The sequence below is a fragment of the Charadrius vociferus genome, unplaced genomic scaffold (genome assembly GCF_000708025.1).
Source record: "Charadrius vociferus isolate BGI_N301 unplaced genomic scaffold, ASM70802v2 scaffold282, whole genome shotgun sequence".
Taxonomy (NCBI): domain Eukaryota; kingdom Metazoa; phylum Chordata; class Aves; order Charadriiformes; family Charadriidae; genus Charadrius; species Charadrius vociferus.
This window is the reverse complement of record NW_009647731.1, coordinates 8115858-8133502: the sequence shown is the minus strand read 5'-3', so window position 1 is coordinate 8133502 and position 17645 is coordinate 8115858. Positions and strand designations below refer to the sequence as shown.

The 17645-nt window shown below is 40.4% G+C and overlaps 1 protein-coding gene across 1 annotated transcript in view; it reads left to right on the top strand.

The window, feature by feature from the left end:
* HSPA12A (heat shock 70kDa protein 12A) overlaps window positions 1–17645 on the top strand; it is a 43300-nt gene that overhangs the window by 14435 nt on the left and 11220 nt on the right. The gene's annotated exons all lie outside the window — the stretch shown is intronic.

Sequence of the window (17645 nt, the reverse complement as noted above, 5' to 3'; positions counted from 1 at the left end):
GCAAATGAAACAGATGCAGTTTTGAGACCCAAGGGAAAGCTGATTTTAAAACACTGGACACAGTTTTGTTTTGTTATTTTCTTTAGGTCATCACAGACTTTTAAATTGGAAAAAAAAAAAAAAAAAAAAGGAAGAGGAGGGAAAGCAGAGAGCCTCCTCAGTGGGACTTTTTTTTCCAGTTCTCATTTTCCCACAGTAGGAATGAAAGGACTGTGAACCCGGTAGTCTGGATAGAAAATTAAATTCAAAGGTTATTTTCATCAGTTAAAGGTTTATCTGCATTTAACCCTTTCACCACAGCCCTCCCCAATATGTGCACTTTCCATATGCATGTCCTTTATTTCAAACTCAGTTTGTGTCTTTGATACACAGATGTACACATTCTCCTTTTCATCGGGATATTCATTTTCCATTTTGTTTTATTTATTTCTGGTCAAAGACTTGCGTAACTCATTGGCAGCAGCTGTGCGATACACAGTTTGTAAAATATCTAGTAATCATGAGTAACTTGCAGAGTGCTCCTGGGAAGCACCCAGATTTTTCTCTGTTTCTAACTATCTCTAATGTTGAGCAACATTTTTCTTAACAGTCTTTATTGTGGAATTGCTAATGCTAGTGCCAGAAGCAAAACACTCTTAAAGTTCTGATGGAAGGACACGGTTTTAGGTAAATCTGAAACACTAGAGACCCATCTTTGTATATTGTTGTCTGCCTGCTGTCTGTGTGTGTGCATGTGTGCTCGTGAACCGGGAGCTGTGCAAGGAGCAGGGCAGGGTAATGTAGATCTCTTGGCATTTCTCATTTGTGGCACAATGGAATGTTGTTAATTAGTGTCTGTGTCTGTGGTTGTGTCTGTGATTGTGTACTTTTATCGGCAAGCTTGATAAATAGCAGGACTGACAAAGCTTTTAACTTGGTGTGTGTGACCAATTGCAGGAAAATGTAAGTTTAGGGAAATAATTGATGTTTACTTGACACATGGTTGATTCTTTTTCAAGTAATGGGTATGAAGAAAAAAAGCGCAGAAAACTGAGAGTTCTGCATTGCCATTCAGTCTTTCAGATTCCTGTTGCTGGATCCAACATGTCCCTCAAACCAGTATGTACAGATGGATCGAAGTTGCAGCCCTTGTTGCTAGCTATTGGAACATGCAAGCATCCTGAAAAGGAGAGCTTGTTAAGAGTAATCAGGGCATCGAGTAGAGAAAAGTATGAAACTGTTACTGGAAACACACTGAGGTACAAGCACTAGCCTAAGCTGAGGGTTAACTAGTGGGAAATGTTAATGACCTGTGGAGATTTGCTTGAGTAATCTGTGGCAAGTGATGTAGCTCTAAGAGAACAAAAATACTAATGGCTTCAGTCATTGGATCACAACGTAAAGCCCAGCCTTTCTGGAAGAGTTAAACAGTTGTGTAGGCAAAGCTTAGTATTGCATGGAATTAATAATGTCATGTAAGAAGTGTTGTAGATCTGCTTCTGCACTTAACATCCATCAGCTTTTGTACAGCCTACAGTCTCAGTGCAACTCTGACATCCCTTCATCTCTGTCTTGCCTTAAACACAACATTGCTAACCTGGAACTCTTAATCTGCCCAAGGGCTCCTACGACACTCCCTTCCAGTTGTGCTGCTTTCTCATTTGAATGAGTAATCTGGATGTTCCCTTTGGCTCACAGTTCTTCCTCTCTCTTTCCATCAAGCCTATCAAAATCCTGCTAATTCTGTCTGCATGACAGCTTTTCCTGTCTGTGCATACTGCTGAGCTTTCATCCCAGCTGTCACAGATTTTGCATCTTGGTTACTGCAACATAATTTCCTTGGCTTTGGCAATTGTAATCTAGCCTATTTTGTATCTCTTCAGAATATTGCTGCTGAAGGGTTTTGCAGCCTCTCATTTGACAGGGAATCAACCTAGATTTGACTCCTTCATCTGTGTCATCTCAGGCATAAGCTACATATCCTGGACATGAACATCTGTAATGCTAACTCATTTTCCTCCTCTGAAACACACTCTGAAATGCAGTTTTTTTCACACCTACAAAAACTTGACTGTGATTAACCTACTGATATGTGAAAACTGCTCCTTATTGCTTCTTGCTGTTACCCTGCCTGCCCCATGTGTATTCATCTGTTGTGCTTTTTGTATCCTTGACTCCTTTTATACTTGAGTTGTTCCCTATTTGAAGCAGATATTTGTTTATTCTCATTTGTCTTGCTCTCCGGGGCCTCCTGAGGGACTAAGTCTGGTAGGCTGTAGAGCACTGCATGTCTTTACAGCCTCACTTTGCTGAGTCAAAATTGCTTTCTTCTGAATAACAGTTCACAGATGCTTCTTCCTGTCCCTCATGCTTAATTCCTGTGTGTCCAGAGACAGTTCTAAAGCTCTGTGACACTTGTTGAGGTCTGGTCACGCTTGGAGAGAACTCTGTGGCAAGAGCAGAGCTGTATGACCCACTTTGGCTTAAGTTTTCTTTCTCAAAGCATGTCTGCTGGGACTAGTGTGCATTGCATGTGTGTTTGTTACATCCCGAATAATGACTCTTAGGATGCATCAGTCAGGTTTCTCATCGTTGCCTCCAGTGAAATATAAGGCATCGTGAATAGTGTTAACTTTTCTTGTTTCTGTGTCCTAGTTGTTCTGTTTCAAATTCTTTGCTTTGGTGTAGTTCTATCAGAAGTGCTGTATTTACCAGTCTTAGAAGGAATCCCATTCTCATGAAGAACTCTCATCGTGAGTAATAAATTCGAATTGCTGATTTGTTTTCTTATTTTTGGAGACCTTGGCAGAGTGGTAGGGTTGGCCAGCATGTGGGAGGACTCTGTCCCGCTCGTGTGGTGGGACCTGCCCTTATTCTTGTCTTTGCAAAAGCAGCCGAATGCAACCTGGGCTGGGCCTGAGGTTTAGACCCCAACATGAAAAGGTCGCTTAGGTGTGGAGGGAAGCAACTTCCTGCTTGTGACCATGGCCTGGCACTTAACAGCCTCATCAGAATGGCGTGTGAACATGGACACAAAACCAGGATCCCACCTCTGTATCATCTGAGTTTGTACAGATACAAGAAACTTCAGTGTTGTATTAGTCTTGTACTACTGATGACAAAAAAAAGAAAAACAAAAAAACCCCATACGTTCACTAATGGAAAGGTGAAACTCTAAAAGAAGAACATTTTTGTAGAAATCCATTGAATCTAGGTAGGTGTGAATAGTTGGTTCAGTGTTAACAGCACTTTAGTGTCTTAATACATTACTATGAGTAGCACTTTTAATCCCTTATCCAAATGAAATTCAGGCACTGTAGATTGTTTATGAGAGGAACACAGGATCAAATATTCTTGGCAGAGTGTTTCTTTTTAGTAAAGGCATTCTTCCAGCTCATCTTTCAATACACATTCTTTGGGCACAGTAAGTGCAGAGCAGAATCTGCAGGCTGCAGACCTTAAACATGCCAATAGGAATAAGGTTTTAAGGAACAGTTTGGAGTGTGACAGGAGTATGTGAATGCAGAAGCTATAAAATAAGACAGTAAAACATGACATACCAAATGCACTCAGGGCAGAGCGAAGGGAAGGGAAGGATAGTGCATTTTCGTAAGCTTGCCCAGAATATTCTGTAGGCTTACAAACATCAGCCAGCTGGTCTACTTAGAGATATCGAGGGTTCTTCTCTTTTTAATACAAACTGTTGATTTTGAAATGGAGTTCTAGAGTTCTGAAGTAGATTTATCTTCCAATTACAAATAACAAATAAAGTCATTTGCATGGTAAGTTCGTATAAATAAACAGAGAAGCAGTCTAGGTTATAGGATTAAGCATATGAGCCTGGAATTCCAGATGCTTTCTTTAACCAGCTCTTATGCTGAATGTTTACTAATGTTTTCACATCAGTTTTGTCATGGAATGCACATGATGAGAATTATTTAACACATTGCGTTCCAGGGTTACATTACATTACACTGACCAGTACTGGCCTGCTCTGTAGAAAACTTCGGAGAAAAGTTAACAAATGTGGTGAAAGAGTAATGTGACACCACATAAAATCCCTTGCTAATAAAAACTTGATGTGAAGTGTGTTTGATTTTTTTAAAAAGATGACTAGAGAGACTTAACCAGATCGGTATCTGTGAAGCTGAGCTACGCTTATTCCTTTAAGTATTTTGTTTGGTACATAAACCACACACAACTGAAATTTATTTGTTTAGGCACAGTGTAGCAGACTTCTGCTATAAACTACATAAAAAGGCAATGATGTTCAGGCATAAACAGCACTGGGAAACTGGTGATTTCTTTGAAACAGTACTTGTTAGTGGCAGTAGATGAGGCAGAAGTGTGTTAATGCATCAACCATCCTGATTATTTGTAGCTTCTGGGGTTCTCTTGAGGCCATGCTTTCACTTTTGTGATATTAAGATCTTTTTAATCATAAGGATTAAAATATTTACTAAGTGATATGTTAGGGAGGATTCTGCATCTTGTAGCTATGTTTAATTAGGAAAGGAAGAGGGAAGACTACAGAGTGGGAACTCAGCACAGTAGGAAATGTGTACTAATTGATCTTGGTTCACACATTTTAATTACCCAGCCAGGTTCACATGAAAGCAGAGGCGGCTGACAAAGCCATCTGCTAATCCAGTTCTGTACTTTTCTGTTTGTCCACTTCTGTGGCACAAGTTGGAATATTTGGAGGTTTTCTTTCTGTTTTGCTAAGCAAGTAAAATAGGAGGGGTTTGTAGCATTCTGTGTAGAAGTAGGTAGATGGATCTGTGCCTGGCACTGGAACCAACAGAAATAGCCAAAAAAAAGAATTTTCTGTCTGCCTGGTGGAAAGACTGTGCTAAATGGTGTTTTCCAGCCAAACGAAGAAAACAACAGTCTGAAAGTTTAAACTACAATCAGGAGGAGTGGGGGGAGTGATAAAAGTCCACAAACAAATATAAATCAGTGTGGACAAGGTCTAAAACTAGTGGGTAGGATTGTTGTAGTAAATTCATAGAAAGGACAATGAAGGAGGATAACAGGTCGGTCTAAAAGATATCTTAGGTACCAGTATTCAATTACAACGATAGATAAAAGAAAAACAAGCTCAAAGTGGAACTGTAGTGAAAAATATTAAGGCAAAATCAGAAAGTCCAAGGTACAAAGAAAGATGCAACTAACAGCAAATAGCAAGCATATAGGGTTTTTTTGGCAAAACTGCTCTCAGTGAGGGCCACATGTGTCTCTCCCTGAGCCATAAAGACCTGCAATGAGGATATTTTGAAACAAAGGGAAGGGCAGAGCCCAAGACAGTAGGAGGATACTTAAATAGGAAGAGAGTCAGGCTTTGCTGTTGTGGTGACTGGTGCATGCCCATGGTACAAAAAGCATTTCTACAATAATATAACATGAAAAATTGAAAAGCTTATGAGAATTTAATGGCTTCATTTTTCTAATGCATGCTAGTCATAAAACTTGCAACTAATGTCCTCCTGCACCTTTGGGGATATAATGTAATGCAGCAAAAAATTCTTGGTAATGCCACTCAGAGCTAAGCTTTCATTTACTGCACAAATGTGATCTGTGGTAACAGTCACTTGGGAGTGAGCTGCAGCAACGTCACCCTAGTGGAAATATGGACTCAATGCCACTGTGGTCCCATTTACCATCAACCTGTCAACAAGTATAATGTCTCCCTTAGCACGTTATCGTTCAGCAATATGTGAGTCAGCATTAACAATGCTAATTTGAATTTTTTTGTGATCAATATCTTTGAAAATTTTGGAGGAATGAAAGGGCAGGGGCACAAGAAAACAAGTAATTTGGAGATTTTGTGTAGCCTGTTGTGTAAAGAAAAATGTTGGTGATTTCAGAGTCTCTTGGTCGTTCCTTACCTTGTAAGGGATCCAAGTTTCTTCTCCGTAGAAAATTATGTCTACATATCGGGGATTACTTCTGAGACCAAAATGTGATAGACTACGTGCAATGTTCTAAGGTCTGCTGCAATTATTGGTAGTCTTTTCTGTCTCACAAATACAAGAAATCCTTTTGTCTCTCGTGATGACCCAGAAAGCTTGTGCCTTGCCTGTGTGTAGAAAGAAATTATGTTTCTTTCTTATCAGCAGTTCACAAAAGCTTTTGAGGAATAGGCACAGGTAAACTGCAGAATCTTCTCCATGCATTGTAAACAAAAGTGGTTTTAGTGCTGCTTCATGACTGGTAGCCAGTGGTTGTAATTCAGATATTTCCTTCCTTATGTTCCACTTTCCTTCCTCAAGGCCTGCTCATCTGCACGTGCTACAATACTAATTTCCAAACCACTCTGCTCAGACATCTGCTCTTGGGTTCATCTGTCTCACTGTTATAAACTTTGAGTGTCATTTCTCTGCAAACTACAGAGCTCTTCCCTAGAAAAGTGAAGCATAATTGGAAGAGGACATTTTTGGATTTAAGATAGCAATAGGAATAATCCTTTCATCATGCCATAAAGAGAAGGAAGTACTTCTATATCTTTGTTTCTGTCTGGAAAGCAGACACTTCTAGAAAATCAGTTCCAGTGGGCATCCTCTAAAGGCAGTGGAGAACTGGCACCCCTGCTGAGGGTACGTAAAGCCCTCATTTTCTCTCTTAACAAGGAGAGCAGAATCTTTTTACATTGGGAGTGATTCAGGGCAGACTTCCATATAGCGCAAACGGCAACTGAATTTTCACACCGGTCCTCCTGGTAGATGGCAAAAAACAGATGAGATACTTAATTTCCACTGCAGGTGTTCTATGGATGCACCTCCTGGTGATGCAGGTTCCAGTATAGGGAAGAAGAGGCTTATGACAGGCTCTGTGACTGCATCAGAAAGCATTCAGACAGCAGCGCGTTTGGCGTTTTGGGTGCTGTCCTGTGCTGCTGGGAGATGTGGCAGTCCTTCCCCATCTCTGCACTCTGTTCAAAACAGATGTGAACTCTCTGTGAGCCAGAACCGCTCCTGTGGCTGGTGCAGACATGAGCCCAAGCTCATGAGCTTGCTGAAGTACGCGCATAAAGAGGGGAGTCAAAGACAGGGGGTGGAACAGGCAGTGGTATGTGGCAGTTCCTTCCGACCCTCTTCCCAGACCCTCCCGCAGGTGCAGTACGCACATTTTCCGACACTTTTATCTCTTTGATTTCCATCTCTCACCTTTGCTAAGACAGAACACTGATTCTTTCCTTCCACGTTAGCCCTCAGGTCTGCAGGCCCCTCTAAAACCCTGAAATCCCCTGCCTGGGGAGTTCAGCATGAGCAGTCTTTTCCATTGAGAAGCAAACAAATGACCAACAGTCCTTCAAAAATTAAAGTTGTATTTTTTCAGTGAAAGCATAACTTTAGAATAAACAGCATTTCCAGGTTATTTCTGACAGGTATAAAATAGTTCAAGATTGTCCCAAGGACCTTTTTCTTTGAGTCATAAAACATGTCTGCTAGTTTTGGGGTAGGATGACGTTCCCCTGTCAGAGCTGTCACAGTACAATTTTAAACTACAAATTTCCTCAGGTTTTGAACTAAGACAGACCAGTTAAAGGACTTCCTCTACCTGTGAGAGGAGGGTGACATTTTGGAAGGCTTGACAGAGGGGAGCCCTTTTTGTCACCGTTGTTTTCTACAAGAAGCTGCATTTACCATATCATTTGGACTAGAAGTATAATCTTAACTCTTGTAACATTTATGTAGTGAATACTGTATTCTTTCACTATTCTGCAGTTCTGCTAGTGTCAGATTTGATAATATATCCTGTTATCTGTCCTGTCATTACTCCTACTGCCCAGGAGAACTTAACATTTCCCCAATTAATACTTTGTAGACCTCAGGAGTCCCTGAGATTATCTGCTTCTCTTCCTTCTCTGGATTCCATTATGCATTTTAGGAGTCTCAAAGGTTTGTATTATATCCTATATTTAGTAAATTTTATCATTTTTAAAATTAAAAAGAGAAATGATAATACAAAATCCAGAAGCTCTGATGAGTATGGGTTTTAATAATAGAATCAAACAGTGCTTACAGTCCCAAAAAATTCCAAGTTCAGGTTGAAAATACAAAGTTAGATTATAAAAATAATGTATAAAGTATAGAAATGCACAGGTAAAGCAATCTGTACTCTTAGCTGGGTAATGGCAACCCCAGGAAAAATAAATTGAGGCAACCTGACCATGCTTAGCAAAGGCATTTATCTCAATAAGACAGCCTAGCCATCTATAACAAATTGGTTCATCTAATCAGGGACCACACAAATGCAGCAGTTCTGACTGTAGTGAATGCAACTCCACAAAATTCATTATTCAGAGTGTGCTGAAAGTTAAAATTCACACTTCATTACAGTTCCAGGTGCCACATATTTCTTCTTGCCTTTCAGAATGGGATAATGCCATAGTTTCTAAACAGCTGTTAGGAGGGAGCAATGTTATAGGCTGTACTTTATTTCTTATCATAGGAGTGGCTTTATTGATAGGTTAGTAAACAGAAATGAAATATCAAGTGGATTGTCCTTTGGTCCAAACCAGCTTGCTAAGTAGCATGATCAGGTATGTATATGACAGATAGCCAGTTTGATTATTTAGAGTCCAAGCACCCCCCATTCCAACAAACTTCAGCGAAAGCTCCACTGTAAACCTTGGATTGAGTTGGCTTCTCCGAAATTGATGCATTCACAAAGTTTGGTCTAAGTGACTTGCAAAATGTTATATGGGAAGCTTGTAGCAGAGCTGAATGCAAAAGAATTGAACTTCAAGTCTAGGCGTGCTATTTGTATTCTAATGCTTTTAAGCACAAGACCATTTTTTCTGTACAATCAAATATAGGAAAATGAATTAATTAGGAATTGAATTTCCTTCTCTGACAAGACACTGGACTGAGGCAGATTTTTTTCTGGTGCAGATTGTATTAGTGTTGTAAATTCAACTTGCATATCCTTGATGCATTAACCTAACTGCTTTCCCTATATTGAATCACTTTTTAAAGCGGCTGATGGCTGATGTTTAAGGCTACAGGACCACTTAGGACTGTTGTGCTCTTTGTATTTTCAGAGTTCAAAACTAGCTTTCAGATTTAAAAAAAAGTGCACTATGACGAATGTTTCCTTTTGATTTCAAGACACTTAAATAAAAGTTCTAATTGCAAAGATGACTGAACTCTGTACGGAGACCTGTGCGGCCCTAAATAACTGCAGGCTTGTTACGGAGAGTCTGGTACTGCTGTCATACTGTCAGACACGATGGGCTCTCTCTCGCTGATACAGGCAAGGATTTGACACGCCTTTCAGAAAGGCAAGGAATGAGAAAGTGTGTAGGGCTTTGGCATTTGGGAAAGATTCCTACCATCAGCTTTCATCTTTCTCAGCATATAATACCTGCACCATTCTAGAATCATGGAAGCGTGCATTGGAGGCATTTGTTTGAGATCACCTAGTCTGACCTTCCATTTGAAGCAGGGTTATTGCCAACATCAGCTCAGCAGTGGCTTTGGTTAGCCAAGTTTTAAAAGTATCCAAGGACAGAGATGCCTCTCTGGGCAGCTGTTCCGGTGCTGCATCAGCTTCCTAGTAAAAAAAGGGCTTTTGTAATATCCAATTTGAACTCTACAAGCTGCAGTATGTGTCTGTTGCCCCTTGTTATATCTTTTGGTGAAACAGAAAAATTGTGTTCTGCTGTCTTTGTGACTGCCCTTCACATAGCTGCAGGCAGCTATTAGATTCCTCCTTGGCTGTCTCTATACCAGACTAAACAAACTCGGCTTCCTCACTCTCTCCTTGCAGAATGTGTTCCCTTAGTAGCCCTCCTTGAACCCTCTCCACTTTCTCTATGTCTCTTGAACTAAGGGGTGCAAAAGTGTTTGCTGTATAACCTTTACAGAGCTCATTCTGTCACCATTACTTATGGAAATTAGCAGTCATGAATACTTACACTGGGAAATAACAAGGAAGTAAGTGCTGTAATAGAAGTTTGTAAGTGATTCTAGTGGTATTTTTGGAATTAACAACGATAATAATAGCGTATACAATGATTACATATTTTCATCCCAGCTTTCTGAAGTTGGTATCCAAGAGTTTGTTTCACCACAAAACTAAGTTGAAATGTAAAATGCTAATTGAAACCTCTTTCCCCTTCAACACAAATGTTCATACACAAACTCTTAAATGGGGAGTAGCGTCACTATTGCCTGGAAGTTAATTTATATCTTGTCACCAAACCTGCTATACGGGTGCAAGTGTGAGGTACCTTATTATCATCTATCCTGGTTTCCAACAGGTTAGAGGATTTCACCTAAAAACTCCCTTCATGGGAGTTCATAGCTTGCGAGTTCTACCTTTGAAGTGTGAGCAGCAGAAAGTTCAGCCTGGGTGAAGGCTGTGAATTTTCTATGGTTAGTGACTTTGCATGAGCCTTCTGGTATGGGCAAGCCCTGGGAATTCAAAAAGCACTGCAAACCACTATGCAGTGGAACTTTAAAAAGAAGGAAAATTTTTATAAATATACAGTAACAGCAGAAGGGAGCATATCTGAGGTCTCAGAGGTCTCAGGATAATCGCAAAATCCCAAGGAAAAATTTAAAGGCTGATTTTTACGTTGTTGTTCATCCTTCTATGTCTTTCACCTTACTTATTGACTTTGCACTAGCATAGGTAATTAAATGAAAACTATTATAGGGGTCTCTTAACTTCCAGTTTTGTGCCTCATCCATTAAACCGATGGCTTTTCCACTTTTCATCTTTCATTATTTGTATTTCTCTTGTCTGCAAAATGAAGTTACTACTATTTTACCATAGCCTGAGCTTTCATTGATGCTCTCTCAAGCAGTTCTGACCGAGAGATGAGTGTCTTTGTCCTGTCACTTAACTGTACAGATGGGGAATCTGACAGTGAAGGAGTTCTGCAGCTGTGACAATTATCCACTATGTTCTCACTTGTGAAATGCAAAATATTATCGGGGCACCTGATCAGAACAGGATGAAGGACAGTCTGTGCCACAAACCTAATTTTAGATCAACAGGCAACAATAGTGTGAAAATGCATGCATTTATGTGTATCTGTGATATATATGCGTGCATGTATAGCAAATGTTGTTTAAAAGAAAGGCAAAAGCTCTTGGTTCTGTAAAGCAAAATGTGCCTCTATGATATTGTAGATGTCAGATCTTTGCAGGATCAGCTACCACCCAAACATTGTGTTGAATGGATTTTAAAAAAGAGAAAAAGACAGATGTTAATTCTCCATTTTGATCTAGGCTCTTAAATCCTGAGGATGAATTTTTGAAAGGAGGGGAGCACCCAGCAGCTCTTCCTCCTGCCTTTGACAAACCCAACCTCTTCGCTGTGGTCACTTAGAGGAATCTGGGTGCCTTTGAAAATCCTGTTTGTTTTGTGGCTGTTGAGCAATTTTAAGAATCTGTCTTTGAACAGATAAGTGGACTGAGCTAAATGGGCTGTCTGACCTCACTCCGCTATATTTATTCACAATGCTTATTGTACTGTGGTACTCTTCATCTCTGTGAAGACTAACAGCGAAGCATTGATGTATGTGATGGCGTAGTGATTTTCAAACATTTTTTGTGAAGGATTCTTAAGTCTCAAGGCTGAAGATGTAGCAAAACTGCATGCGCTGTGCTTTTCATGCAGCTTTGTGATATCCACTAACCCCACTCCCTGCCAACCCAGCTCCCCCTTACGCGCCTCTTTGTGATAATGCTGAGAGTCTTTTCCCATGTTGCTCATCTTCTTTCCTGGCATGCTCTGCCTCTGTAATTAGATCTCAGTTGTTTATTTGTGACATCCCAGTTTGATGCCATAGAACTGGAGAAAGTGCTAGCTAGTGAAAAAGGAGGAGGATTAGAGAAGAGCTCACTTACCAAGGCACTAAGTGGATGGTGTTATCATGAATCCGTTTACACAATGAACTGATTAGTTTAAACAGTGTAAATTTCACAAGGCACTTAATTTCCAACTGCTGTTTTGTGTTGCCTTGATTCAGTCACACAATACTGTCTTCATGCGGGCTGTGCAGTGCTTAACTTGCAATCATGGCTTTCCTATTGTTACTAATTATAATAAATATCCTGGAAAATAGAAAAATGTTGATGTTAATTCACAGCTTCTGTTTTTTGGCTGAATGATGTTGTCCTGCAGAGCTTCATTTCCTAATGAACCACATTATCTTTGAGGAACTATTTCATGGAATCCAACTTTTAAATTTTATCTCTGGTGCCTACAAACGTGGCTTTAGTGGTAAAACAGGTTTAAGAAGTTCTTCCTACCACCCAGAAGAATGCATCATTACACTCATCTGGTCTGCAGTGTTGCTTCAGAAGTGATTAAAGTAATGCAGTTGGTGGAGGTGGCAAACTGTGAGAGCAGAACAGGGACCCAAGGCTGTGATGGAGCTGTCTCTGCAGCTTCTGGACGTGCTATGTGTCACGTGCAGAAGTTGAAGCTTGCTGTTTGGCCAAGAGTAGCATTTGACTGGGACACTGAACTGGAGTTCTGGGGTTGTGGAGTGAATTCCCACCTTATCATGGGTTCCTGTGCAGCATTAGCCAAAGCTTTTAGCTTTTAGTCTCACTGTTTTTCCAACTGTCTAATGAGGGTGGTTCTTCTCTTGCACATGTTTATCTGTTTAGTCTATTTATGCTACATATTTCTATCTGGAAATGTCATCTTGAATGTGAATGCAGTGGCAATGGCACGGACACAGTACTGAATCAGGTCTTAGATGACTGCAAAATTTATCAGAGCAGTAAATTAGAATCCATCCAATCAGACCTCGTTATTAGTTTGTTTCTCTTTCTGAAAGTTCGAATTTAACTGCCACAAAAGTGATATAGTATATTAGTCTATACTTAGTTTACAAAATGTTTTCCTTTAGTGGCTTTCAATGCAAAAGGCACAAGTATACATATTTTACAGATCTGGGCTAGTAAGGAGTACAGAGTCTGCCAGGATCGTCTCACTGGTTTGTAGTGCCACAGGAAGTAAAATTCACTTCTGGGTATAAGCACAGTTCTTATCCAGAGAAAACGCACTTTTAAAAATTTGTGAGTATATGTTGGAATAATTTACTTATTTCATTTGACCCTGAAAGTGATGTAGCAAATGTTACTAAATGGGTAAATAAAAAAAAAGGGTCTCAATCACATTATTTTCTGTAGTTCAGAGAACAGGCCTGAACTACTCCTTAGACCAAAGGGGAATCGAGGGATCAGAGCGGCCACTGTCCTCCTCTTGCAGTGGTGAAGACCACCACTCTGCGAGTTAATGTGAGCATTAGCACTGAAGTAGATCCAGCTGCAGTTTGCTCTGGCCCTGACTCTAGATGCTAGTGAAACAGAGTCACAGAATCACAGAATCACAGAATGGTTAGGGTTGGAAGGGACCTCTGGAGATCATCTAGTCCAACCCCCCTGCCAGAGCAGGGTCACCTACAACAGGTTGCACAGGACAGCGTCCAGGCGGGTCCTGAATGTCTCCAGAGTGGGAGACTCCACCACCTCTCTGGGCAGCCTGCTCCAGTGCTCCACTACCCTCAAAGTAAAGAAGTTCCTTCTTTATGCCCATTACCCCTCATCCTATCACTGGGCGCCACTGAAAAAAGACTGCTCCCATCCCCCTGGCATCCTCCCATTAAGTATTTGTAAGTATTAATAAGATCCCCCCTCAATCTTCTTTTCTCTAGGCTAAAGAGACCCAAGTCCCTCAGCCTTTCTCCATAGGAGAGATGTTCCAATCCCCTAATCATCTTCGTTGCCCTTTGCTGGACCCTCCAGACAGGCTGCACAGATCTGATTAATCCTAAATCTGTGTAGCACTTTTGTATCTCCATTATTTCCAATATGTACTGACTCTTAATCATTTTTCTTCTACTTTTTGGACCATTTTCAGAGGCTGTATTAGGATTAGTATGTGTTTTCACCATATTTTTGCCATAAGGAAGGTGCTGGTTTTATATTGTTAAGCACAACTGCATCTTAACAGGTTGAGGCTTTTCTGCCTATGTTAACGTAACACTGAGGTGCAAGAACCATTTGAATCTAATCCTATATAAGTGTGGGGTAAAATGCACTTCATCCTTTATTTTATTATGTTTTCATCTCCCCAACCCCCCTGTGCAGCAGAACATCATTAAGGCAGATCCCTCTGCTATCAGTCTTCTCAAAGTCTCCCTGTGTGGGGCCGGTTTGGTCCCGTGAGCTGCTGCTTTCCCTCCTAGCCTGGCAGGGTAGCACTGCTAGCCTGTGGAGCAGCCTAGGGGCTGGCACACAGCTTCACTTGGGTTTGACAGCCGTACTATAAACTATTCTTCCTCCACACAACCTCAGGGACATAAAAGTCTAATTTTTGTACATACAAACTTAACACAAATACTTTCCTTTTGGATGGAGAAAAGTTCTTGGAAAGTCTGCGCAAGATGGGGTGGTGTTTTGATGATTGCTGTTGTGCTCCTAGTGTGGTTTCATTCTGCAGGTTTGGCCCTTTTTAATGATCTGGTTCCAAAAGTAAGCTAGACCTATGCAGTGATCTTGTGAATGTGTGTGTGCCTGCCTGTGTTATCACCCAGCATCGATGGAAGGGCAGAAGCTTCAGAAATGATTGAAAATAAGCTGCTGTGAGCAGGAAAGCAGAGTTATGTGTGCCCTGACAGTGGGGAAAGCTGCAGTGTGAGCTGAGAGCCTCCCAGCCCTCAAAGCAGTCAGCTGTGAGATTTCAGAAGTTTTAGTACTCAGACAACAAGTTTGACTTTAAAGTTTTTTGAGTGAAGAGGAAAAGTGTGTACATGAAAGAGAGAGAGAAAGAGAGGATTTCCAGGCAGGTGAAGCTCAAGGAAATAGAGGTGAATACAAAATGCATGGGCCTGACTCTGGTTAATATACAATTCTAATAATAAATCAGCATCTTAAATTCAATGGATGGAGTACTATTTTCTGTACTTTTTTCCCCCCTATTTTAGACTTTAGTATCAGTTCTTTTAATCTGTTTTGTAACTCAAAGAAACGGGTGCACTCCATGTAAGGCATGTTCCTTGTGTTACAAGTCAGTGGTTGGGTTTGGTTTTTTTTCCTTTAAAAAAATGTCTGATGTATATCTCTGAAAAAGCAACAAAGGAAATCTAACTGTTGCATTGAATAGTTTGACAGGATGGTAATAGGAAACATGTAGCTTGTCAATGATGGCGTATTTCCTAATATGCTCTTCCATTTGAGGTCACTGTGGTTTAATGAATAAAGCCTGATAGAGCAACAGCATTCTGCCTGGCTGTGTTACAGAATATAGGAGTGCTCCAGCTAAATGCTGATGCTTCTAATTATGGTGGCTTTCATAGATGACAGCTTTTCATCTAGGCCTACCTTGTGGCTGTCATTGCCTTTTAAAAAGGCTCAAAGTACATGGAATGTTCTACTATAGTACTGTCTTTAAGGCCATATACATTACAATAATTTAAAAAAATAAATGAACGTGCGTTTTCGTTGTGTGTTGTGGCATGTGAGTATGGGTTTTAAACGTAGCATCTTTCAATCTGTAGTAATGATTCTGTGAATGGAATGAGTGTGTATGATTTAGTTCTCTGGAAGCACTCAAGCTGCTATACTAAGCTACAGTCCAGACCTCAGTATTTGCTAATGCTGAATTAGTCGAACACTTGGCAGCTGACACTGTTCAGAGAATCAAGAATGTATTTGTGGTCAGCTGCGGCTCTCGTCTGGTGACACATCTCTGGCTCTAAAGCAAAGCCAGTGTGCTACGTTGAGATTCACCTGCATCTGGATGGCAAAGTTATTTGTGCTGTAGTACGTGAGGCTTTGAAGCACTGCGAGGTTTGCTGTCGATGATGCATCTTGGCGAATGAACAGCAATGCACTGGCACCAGCTCACAGGCTTGTTTTACTGGAGTGAGTGAAAATCTGGGAGTTCTCGTCTCAAAGAATGAAATCCTAGTCCTCAGGCATACGAACAAAGGGAGTTTGGGGCAATCTTTTAAAGTAGTTCTTTTCATTGTGTTGGTTGCTTCTTCCAGGTATGTAAATGCAACAATGTCCTGCAAATAAATCCATTTTTAAGAACTTCCCGATGGTCAAAGGGTTTTTATAATTTCCTGATGGATTTTCCATGTTTGTGTTTTTGGGAAAACCACTGTCTGTTTCCGTTATGTTTCATAAGTGATGACTGGGTTTATACTGCTAGTGAGTATAATGGGGGAAAGAAAATCTCCTTACCAGACTCAAGTCAAGACATGGCTCTATTACAAAGTCTGCTATAAGCTGCCCTAGGCAAAAGCAATGAGATGCACCTGTCTCACTGCCAGGATGATCTATATAATGTTGAATACTGAGACATTGTTTAGATTTGTCCTGTTCAAGCCTTGTTAACTTGTGAATGTCTGCTGTTAGTTACAGTAGTACTTGGGCAGCAGTGGGCAGATAGTGAGTGAGTGAGGCAGATAGAAAGGAACAAATGTAAAATATAGTGAACTCCCGAACTTCTACAGTTAATATTTTTAATAAATGCATCACCGTTTCTTTGTGTTCACTGCCTGCTGTTTTTACTCCTCTTTCTCTTCATGCTCGATATTTTTCTCACATCCGTCCTTTTCTTCTCGGCTATAAGGACAGAGGTACTGCCTCCTAAGTCTTCATCTTCTCAGAGCTTGTATTAAAGCAACTTCATTGCTCCATTCCTGCCCAGAAGTATGTATGTGTTCATGTTTCTTTATCATCTCTTCGTCCCCCATTCTGTCTGTGCAGTGTGTATAGAGATACAGAGTAATGTGCTATCTCTGATGATCTAAGGTATGAGATAGTCAATATTGATCCATCCATATGTATACATATATATATGTTGGATGCCTAGTACCTTTCACTGTACAAGATTCTTTGTGTGGTCTTTTTATGATGTAAAATAACACATTCTTCATTGTAACTGGCCCTTCAAACTCTGTAAGGAAAGCTTTTAAACAAAAAAAAACCCAACAGTTTCTTCATGAAATTCTGTTAGGATCAGCTGTGCTTTGAACTGTTAAAAAACTCATTTCTGTTGAATGTTTTCCTCAGGAGATATTTTGAGTATGTTAAAATAATATTTAGAGAGAAAAAGTAGCAAGAATAGCATCTGCTATACTTGGAGGGTCTGAGAACATGGATCTGAGTCCATCCGCTGCAGGTCACTGCCTTCCTCTCCTGACGTGCAGGCTGCAATGTGAAAAGTTCATGGTACAGACTACTGCTGGAGGAGGGGAGGAAGCAAGTATTGTTGTTAATGGTTTACTGTTTTCTTTTAGCAGAACAAGCCTTGGAAATTTTTACCAAAATCCACCCTAGAACAGATGACTTTGCAATTAATACAATCTTTTTTTTTCCTCCCTCAAGTTAGGAAATAGCAGTGCGTTCCCTCTGATGCAACTCAGTTCATGTCACCTCTGCAAGTACTTTATGATGTAGCCTTTGGATTTTAATATCCTTAGCAACAAACTATTTTTTCCCTAAAATACAGTTTTCTCTTTTAGTGCATAGGTTAGACAGGAGACTAAGCATTGCTTTGTCTGTGCTACTAACACATGGCTGGTATATCAAGCAGACTGAGCACGATAAGTTCATCCACATTACTGGATATTAAAAAAAACCCCACTTACTGCTCAGATTCAGAGCTTTCACAAGACATGATAA